The following is a 9,937-nucleotide window of genomic DNA, read 5'->3' on the forward strand; positions in this document are numbered from 1 at the left end:
GTATCTGTATTGCTGTTACTCTGTAAACACCTACACGAAACGAAATTGACGGAGACGATCTACCAGTGATTGTATAATTGAACACAAGCCACAAACTAACGCAAGGCCCTACCTAATAGGATCAAAATTGATGATTGTTTCTATAAATAACGGATAACGAAGGATTTTATTAATTTCTACATAAAATAGATTTATTGATTACAAAGAACTCGTTTGCTAGGTAGGAAATGTAAGTGCTCTGTTTAATTCTAAACATGTTTAATAGACAATACTGAAAGTGTATTTTTTTTTATTTTTGTCTATTAAACGTAACTTGAATTGAAGTCCTATGTCCCACATGTGGGGCTGAGGGCATCAAGTATAGAACAACAGCCTTATTGGTCTTGCACAGCTCTTTTTATTTCATTCCACGATTTGGCATTCTGATAACCAATAAACTACAAGCTCCCTCCTTATCAAAATGCCAAATCTTAAAATGACTGCTTCACGACTGATTTGAGCGCGACCGCCGCTGCGAAAACCACTGTGAGAGTTCGAAAAGTGAGTTACAGAATCGCAAGGCTGGTCATTCCAATTTCGCCTCTGCAATGATGCTTTTTTGTTTTAGGTTGCCATGTTTCCTTTTGACTTGGGTATTCCAGAAAGTTTCTTGGCAATGTAACTTTGATCCGTACGGAACGTGTGGCCCACCCACTCACCTATATTGTTAAAGGAATTAAATTGACAACTAGACGACTGAAATGCCACTTCGAGTACTATGGAGTATGAACAACATAAAACCTTTTTGACGAATGTGTAAAACTGGCTGTATTGTGGGCCTTAAAATAAAAAAGAACGAATAAACGAAAAAGCCATGTATGAAGAAAAGAAATATGGTATAAGTAAGATGCAATCATATATCAGCATATACCCTTTTATGGAGGAATTTTTATCTGAACTTTGTGTAATTGGGCAACATATTTCTGCATAATTTTTGCAATGTTGCCATTTTATGCCAATAAAACTTCATTACTTTCTCGTTATACAAGTACTTGCATAATTCTCCTATTATGGGCAGGCTCATTCATAAAAGCCTTGGGCCTATGACTTCACAAACCAGCCCACACGTTGAGTCAGCCGCCTACAAGGCAAAGTATAAACGTATCGCGCTAGCTTTGCACCATATTCTATAAGGAAAAATCACAATTACAGGCTCAAGGCGGTGCTTGAATGAAACGTATAATTTTCAATAAGACCTGCAATAATTAACTTTGTCCTATATTTCGCTAAAGCGTTCTATTCTCCACGGACCTAATTTCTCTGCACGGCTCGTGCTACAGCAACAACGGAGCGACACCACGATTGTTTAGGGGGACAACAGTTTCTTATTTCCACGAGTCCAGGCTAGTGCCTGTATGAGGTTGTATTTGGGCTCCTCCAAAATATATTTTTTTTGTCGTATTACGCTTCGTAAATAAATAAATAAATCAGTGGAGCAACAACCTCCATAGGTCTTGGCCTCAGATTTCTGAATCAGTTTCATAAGCATTTTAAAATCTAATAGGCGATCAGCCTCTACTGCCTGACACACGCCGTCGACTTTTTGGGTCTAAGACATGTCGGTTTCCTCACGATGTTTTCCTTCACCGTTCGAGCAAATGTCAAATCCGCACATAGAAAGAAAGTCCATTGGTGCACAGCCGAGGATCGAGCCTACGACGTCAGGTATGAGAGTCGCACGATGAAGCCACTAGGCGAACACTGCTCGTACACTTTCAAAATACCGCTGATGTCTCATTGTTTTCTTGAACTTTGCAGGTCGATGAAAATTAGGTTTTTTTTTTATGAGACGTAGTTGCTAAAAAGAAAAAAGAAGATGCCTGGTCTTGCTGTAAAAATGGTCAATTATAAACGCAGAAGTTTATAGGTACGAGGATTTCAAGGCCTACTTGAGAAGTATACATTTTTTTTTTTAATGAGATATAGACGATTCTATTTTTCAATTTAAGACCTAAGTATTGAAATGCATTCATATTATAAGGGAAGGGTGTAATATATGGGGAAAATGGATTTTAATGTTAAATTACTTGAAATTTTTTCCATTGAGAGATTGTTTCTTCTAAAATATACATAATGAAAAATATGTTTGTTCTTACATATGAAAAATATTTTATGAGAACTTACACAACTGTAATCTGTGTCGTAACAGATTAACGACAGAATTGATTTTATCAATCCTAAAGTGTTCGTGTAATTTAAATATTTTGATGTGGCGCATATTTTAACGAGTAATGGTGAAATAATCGTTTCATCTCGACCAAGCTATCTCAAAAGAGATATTTGTACACTTTCTATAAAACTGTTTCGCTATTGCGCTTATTATAATTTTTCTTCTATAATTTTTTTTCATTTATTCATTAATGGTACGAGTTCAAGGATTTTGCTGGAATTTTTATTTAAGGATCCGAAACGGAGGTGACCTAAACTATAATCTTTAATTAACAGCTGTCAAAATCTGTTTTCCATACAATTTGACAGTAACAGTTTTGACATATTTGACAGTTTAAGGCTCGTATAAGAATACGAAACTAATTATAGTCTAATACAGGCCGTATCTCAAAAACGTTTTTTCAAACGCATTTTATTTTAGATTTTAGTGTAGTAATTGTATAATATTTTATAGATACTTGAAACTTTTTTAATATAGTTATGGACTTTACCTTTATACCATTTTTTTTATTACTAAGGTTGCCTGGAAAAGATCGCTTGTATCCGCCCGTTGCATCACTAATAATTTATGTTACTTGTTTTTATTTGAAACGTAACGAAGTTGTAATAAATAAATAAGGAAATATAACACGCTAGGATTCTAAATCTTATGGTTGTCATAAGTACGTAAGTATCACAAAAAATATATAAATACAACTCTCAAAATGTTCGCTTTACCACATTTTCGTTAAACTGGCAACACAATTCCAATATTAAAAAACCATTCCAAATTAATTTCATAATGTTACCAGAATACAAAGCCAGACTTCCCAATTAGATTAGGTGGCATATAATCCATTTTTCGTGTATCTCCCCGTCGCAGTGGGCTGGGGTGGGCTTACGTCATCCTGACTCACACGGATCGATACATCCAGACACGTGATAGGGAAAAAATACCTTTTTATACGCACTTAAAGCGAACAGTAGCAACGCCTAGCCCGCATAAATTAATAACAATTTATTTGCATGACAATTCATATTTTCCTACTAAAGAAACAAAAAGGTTTACTAAGTAATCGACGGCTTATATTTAAGGGCCGGCAACTCACTAGCGAGCCCTTTAGCAATGTGTCTATGGGAGGCGGTATCTCTTAACATCCGGCGAGTCTCCTGCCCGTTTCCCCCTTCTATATACAAAAAAAATATTATGTCTAGTGGCCATGTAGATATCGTGCACAAATCTATGCGCAAATCCCAAATATATAGCTTTTATACTCTGGTAGGATTGATGTACGTCACCAGGGTATCGCGAGGTTAGGACAGGGTTACGTGCTCATCTGAAGCAGAAGAGTGTTGAAAGATCACCAACTTTTAAAGGCGTTGAGGCCAATGATATGAAACACTTATCGTAAACATTGCGCCATAGATTCGCTCCGTGAAGGCTGCGAAATGACTAGAAAACATCTGAGCTTCTGGAAGGATCTATACTGGCTATATATTAACTGATAAAACTATTAATATTTTAAAATGCTTACTCGTAATCGCGATGTTGTGATTTCATCTATACAAATGAAATGAGTCGTGGGGTCGGCTGTTATGTACGTATGGAACCTACTATTTACATCAAAACCTTCCCTCCATACAAAAAGTCCCCTCAGAATTTGTGTGCCGCGATATCGCGGGCTTCTCGATTGCCAGGAAGTTGCATGAACCTGGTTACCGCGGCATCTGTCTTATTTATTACATACATCGTAATATATATAAATTACGTGTCACATTGTTTGTCCGCTATGGACTCCTAAACTACCAAACCGATATCAATCAAATTTGCGCACCGTGTGTAGTTTGATCCAACTTAAAAGATAGGATAGCTTACATCTAAATTTATAACCGCAATATTATTTTATTGCAAATTATTTGTTAATTATTTGCTAGTATTTCATAATGTGATTGAGAGAGAGTGAGAAGGATGGATTACCTTATACAAATTCTATTTTGAAAATTAAAATTTCGTAAAGAGAATTTATGAAATAGTAATATTTTATATTTTATGCAAAATAATTTATTGAAATCTCAAATGACGAATTGTAAATTGTGTTTCCACGCCACGTGTTTTTATTATCGAAGAAATAAATTTAAAAAAATAAATTTATTATTATTTGTATTTACGACACTTAATATTTTAGTGACAATTAAACTCATTAAATTCCTAACAAATCTCTCCCCCCCTCTAAGTTTCGGAAATCTAAAGTTTTAGATTTGTATAAATATGAACAATACAATAATTAGTTTGCCAAAGAAGTGTCACTTCTGACTTGTGTACTTTGTACGTACGCACTTTTTTTTATGAAAGTATTTGCTTTCGTTCTAATTAAAAGTCTGCACAGATTCTGAGTAGGAGTTAGGACGTAATAAAATACGTTATCAAACACTGATAAATATGTATAGCAATGTAATAAGATTCACATCATTAATCGCAGCTGGCTTAACGAATAATGCCACGTCAGCCGCCTTTCAGCCGCCCACGCGTTGTCATGGCAACAAAATGAAATGTGTCATTGAAAAGAGTGTTCCTAACATAATCAATACTGTATATTTTTAAGTATTTCTTCAGTCATAGAACGAGAAAATAGCTACAAAACTACAACCAGGTAGAATGGAGTGTCTAAAATCTTCTAATATATAAATTTTCGTGTAAAATACTCCTCGAAACGGGTCGACCGATTCTTATCGAATTTTTATGCATATTCAGTACTTAGGTACCTAAATCTGAGAATCGGCTACTTTCTAAGATAGGTGAAAGATAGGTGTCAACCCAAAAACATTTTTTTTTTATTTTTTTGACGATTTTTTTTGTTTTTATTTTTTTATGATACAACATACAAAAATACATACAAACCCTAAATTTCTCTACGATCAACCCCTATTTTTTATTTGTTAATTAAAATCTAATGACTTGCACACCTTAAAAAGTTTTCAGTTTTTGGGGTAGCATAGCAAAATGTTCCATGTTAGTATGTACTAAAAAGGTAGGCTAAGTAAAATCACATTAAGGAGACACGAAGTTCGCGGGGGCAGCTAGTCTTAATATAAAATCTTTTTTATTATACTATAAATTTATTTATGTCGTAATCCTACAGCTCACATAAACTGTATATAACAAAACACAATTATACTAAACATATAACCAAAGATGGACATTTACAGAAGGAAAAAGTCAATAAAAATATTAAATACATTTAACTAAGTAATACCTAATTCAGCTCTGTTGCGTGGAAAATGAGGGTATGTACGTGAGGGTGTGTATGTGGGGTGTGCTCATGATGCAGGTGATTTAGTGCTATGGATATTTTTAATACTCCTTTTAAACATATTCCGCGATAGCTTAAACAAGTGAAGGCTTAAATAGTGCGTTGTAGGTCTGGGCTGCTATTATAAAACAGTTTTTTTTATCTTTTCTTTATTGAAGTTATACTTCTTTAGGCGCGTTATGAAACATTGATGAGAATGAAATTTTACGATGCGCGCGCACCGTGACACAAAATTAACAGAATGAAGTTGCCCACGGAAGATGCTACGGCATTGGACATAATTTAAAAACAACATTCGAATAATAATAGATGTATTTATGTTACACTTAATGTAAGAGAATAATAATAAATATTTTAATAAATATATTAATTTTTCAATTGTAAACTGAACTTTATTGACTATAATGACTCCTTTTCCAGTGTTTGATTATTTAATTGTAATTAATTATTTGCATGCAATCAAAAACTATTTTTAATAATGCCAAATAAGTATTACTTCTTACGCGCGTACATAAGTACACACACCCTTTTTTTTAAATAACATACAAGAATCAAAGGAATTGAAAATTACATATTTTAGAATATTCACATAAGTTTCGTGTTTTGTATTGTAATGGCGTTGCAGTCCCCGCGGCAGATCAGCTCAATCAGGGTTTTTGTGGGTCTAGGTTACCGTGTTCTACCTCCAAGGTTATTGCTTCAATTGACAACTGTTCTTATTGATCACAATAGAATATGAAGTACTACCGTAGGTGTTCAACATGCATGACGTCAGCACCGAATAACCAAACCATAAGGAGACATTGAAGAAGCCAGCTCTCCAACTCATTCGTATAAAATGATGTTCTTCGTAATCACGGCGTTCTTGGACCTAAGTTACTTTAAATTCGCATCAAGGATTGTTTTTATCTAACTTCTATCTATTTTTTGCATCAGTCATATATCCACGACCGCGAAAAAACAGTTTCTTTAACGATCAGCTGTGTACCAGTGACCGCGCCATCTGCCGGAAAACACTCGCTGACAACCGCAATGGTAATGGCGCAGTCACATGAGAAACAATATTCGTTCCCAATTACATTGTTTATTTACAAAAAAAATTGCATCTGATTCTGATTATTCTACAATCATATAAACGTGCCACAGCGAAGCGTGGCAGGGTACAGCTAATTAATTTAATAATTTTATGCCCGCAAATTAGTTGTTATTTATAAACTTAGTCTGTGCCAGCGTCAATATTATTTTCTAACAAAACTTTGGAGTTTTGTGTTTTAGTCGGTTTTTATCGCATTTAATGAGTGCAACATGGTACCCCTGTTCGAACCCGTTCAGAAGTCTTACGCTTAACCACTAGACTGTTTTTTTAATTTTCCTAAACTTATATGTTCGTCTGTTTCAGCGTCAATTGTCTTTTCTAACACAATTATTGATTTTTGTGCTTTAGTCGGTTTTTATTGCATGCTTTATGAGTGTAACCTGGAGTTGGAAGCAGGAGTCTTATGCTCAGCAAATGACTGCACTAGCTATAGACCCGTTTAACATGAATTTGATAGAATTTGTGATAACTATTGAACATGTATGATATAAACAAATGATAACTGCAATGAGGTAAGACAAGAACGGGACGTAATAAATTAACAATAAAGATAAGCAATCAATGAATATTGTAAATAAGTATGTTTATCTGTATTTTCATTTAGTACTTTGGAACTATTAAGCTGTTTTCTTTCGAAATAATTTTAATATTTGATTTTCGAACGCATGATTAAAAATAATTGACCCAGATGAGAATGTAAAACAAAACACGATTTATTGGCACGTTTCGTTTGATTGTGATTGGTCAACAGCATTTGAAGTCTGACACTTGACAGTTGACATACAATGACGTCCGTTTGTCCGATCACAATTAACGCATAGTGTACACTTTCGGATGTCAACAACATTTAAACATCTTGGATAGATTATAAATGTCAGTTACACAAAAAGTTATAAATAAATAAGTGGCGCCACTACGTTTTTAGCTCTGAGCCTCAGACTTATGTATCTGTTTCGTGATCATTTGTCAATCTAATAAGCAAGTAAGTGATCAGTCTCCTGTACCTGACACTCCGTCGCCTTCTTGGGTTTAAGGCAAGCCGATTTGCGATGCCTTCACCGTTCGAGCGAATGTTAAATGCGCACATAGAAAGAAAGTCCATTGGTGCACAGCCGGGGATCGAATCTATGACCTCAGAGATGAGAGTCGCACGCTGAAACCATACACACTCACAAAAAACAACACTGCTCTTTACACAAAAAAACGTTTTAAAATACTTTCCGTGGCAAGAGGCAAAGTGAATTGAATATAGTTAAAAATTATATGTAGCACATTTATATATTTATCGACGTTTTCCTCTTAAATTAAGTACAGTTGCTATTTTGTAGCCCGAAGCCATGATAAGAGAATTCTTATTAAGACTCCAAGTATTGACCATTCCAAATTAAATTCTATCGTAATCATATAAGGTATAGAATTCCTTGTATTGAACTTATATGTGGGTATTCAAGTTACCGCATAAGGGAATGAAATCAGAAGTATTAAGGCCAAAAGCAAGTATTCAACGGCGACTGTCTGCGTGGAATTAGGATAAAAAAGTATATATTTTGCTACTCATGATTTATCAAAATTGGTTAATAGCAGATAATAGATTCTGTGAAATTAGGGTTTAGGGTTGGACTACCCTTAACATTTAGGTGTTTGAAAGATTCTCAGACTAACTAAATACGCATAAAAATTTCATAGGAATCGGTCGAGCCGTTTCGGCGGAGTATGGGAACGAGCATTGTGACATTTCCATTTAGGAAACTGACATTCGATGGCAAAGATCTCGAGTATATCAATTACGTCCTAAAGATCTTTAATAAAAAAATGTATTAGATTAATTTGTGGAGCTATCTATCTTAATAGTTTTACCTTTGTTTAAGAAGCTATTAGAGTTAATATACTACTTGTGATGAATTAAAGGAAAAATGAATTATTCTATTAACATAAATTTAAGGAAAACATTATAATTAATATTAATTTGATAACGATATAATATATTTTAATAATGTGATGACAGTGATTAAATAATATAAGAATTGACTACGACTATTATCATAATATTGATATTGTAGTGTTTTATATAACTACTATATAATATTCTACCTTTTAATTATGTAATACTTATTTGTTTCGATTGTACCACCATAATATTTTTGTACCATATACTTGCAAATAAATAATTATTATGAGTTAATGTTGCTAGGATCAGTGCTGTGTAAGTGTAAGTAACTCTTGAAGATCGTGGGGTTCGAACTCCTGGTCACACTCATCATAAGGAATGCGATAAAAACCGACTAAAACACAATAACCTATAATTTTGTCAGAAAAGAAAATTGACGATACACACACATATGTTTAAGAATATAATAAAAACAACTAACAAGCGTGCAAATATATTAAATTAATGCATGCAATATTTTATCAGGTAGCAAAGAGTCGAAATTACATCATTGGGCCAAAATTAAAATCATTAATTTCACAAGTAACTTATGTTCAAGTACGTCAGGTTTGCGAAAAACATCTTTTCGAACTTTAAATTAACATTTATTATTAAAATATTCAGGTACAGGCGAACAGTATTAGATTTACAGTTTAGACTTAGGGTGAGATTAAGCTAAGTCCCATACGTCAAAACCGTATTAGACTATGACAACCGGAAGTCACAGGGAATTTGAAATGACAGTTAGCGCTAAGTATGACTCCCGTACTTCACATCCGTATTGCACTTTGACAAACGGGTCACATTTTGCTAAGTCTCGACCCAGAATTTTACCATTAGCTTCACTTTTCTTATCCTCCCTCTAAGACCGTAGAAGACATAAATAAACATGACAGTGCAATGAAGACACTGCAATTCTGTCGCAATTTTAAAGCGAAATGAAATCAAAGCGACAACAAAATTCGATCAAAGGCTATGTCAACTTTAATTAATCTATTCCTAGAATGTTTAGTAATGTGTGTTAGTTACAATTAATTTATAGCAAATTCTAATAATATATTCTTAGGTGTTTAACATTGACATACATGCGGTTTTCCTCGTTCAATGGTTTAAACTTTACGATAAAAATTTCAAATGTCAAAATAGCGTCCAATAAAATCATTTTTATGAATAAAAACTTGGAGTTCTTTCAAGTTCAAGTTAATATGGAAACGATACTGTGAATCAGAGACGCCTACTTCTTTACTGTTTTGGTAAACAATATATTTGATTCACGATGTATTGAAGTGTTTTTAATAAAATTTATAATTTGAAGACTACTTTCATTCATACACAAGCCCCGATAATGCTTTGTGAAATTTATAAATGTTAGTAAAAACAATATCTAATTAGATTTAAGTTGGCTGCTGGAAGATA

Source organism: Pieris napi, chromosome 6 (genome assembly GCF_905475465.1).
Source record: "Pieris napi chromosome 6, ilPieNapi1.2, whole genome shotgun sequence".
Classification (NCBI taxonomy): domain Eukaryota; kingdom Metazoa; phylum Arthropoda; class Insecta; order Lepidoptera; family Pieridae; genus Pieris; species Pieris napi.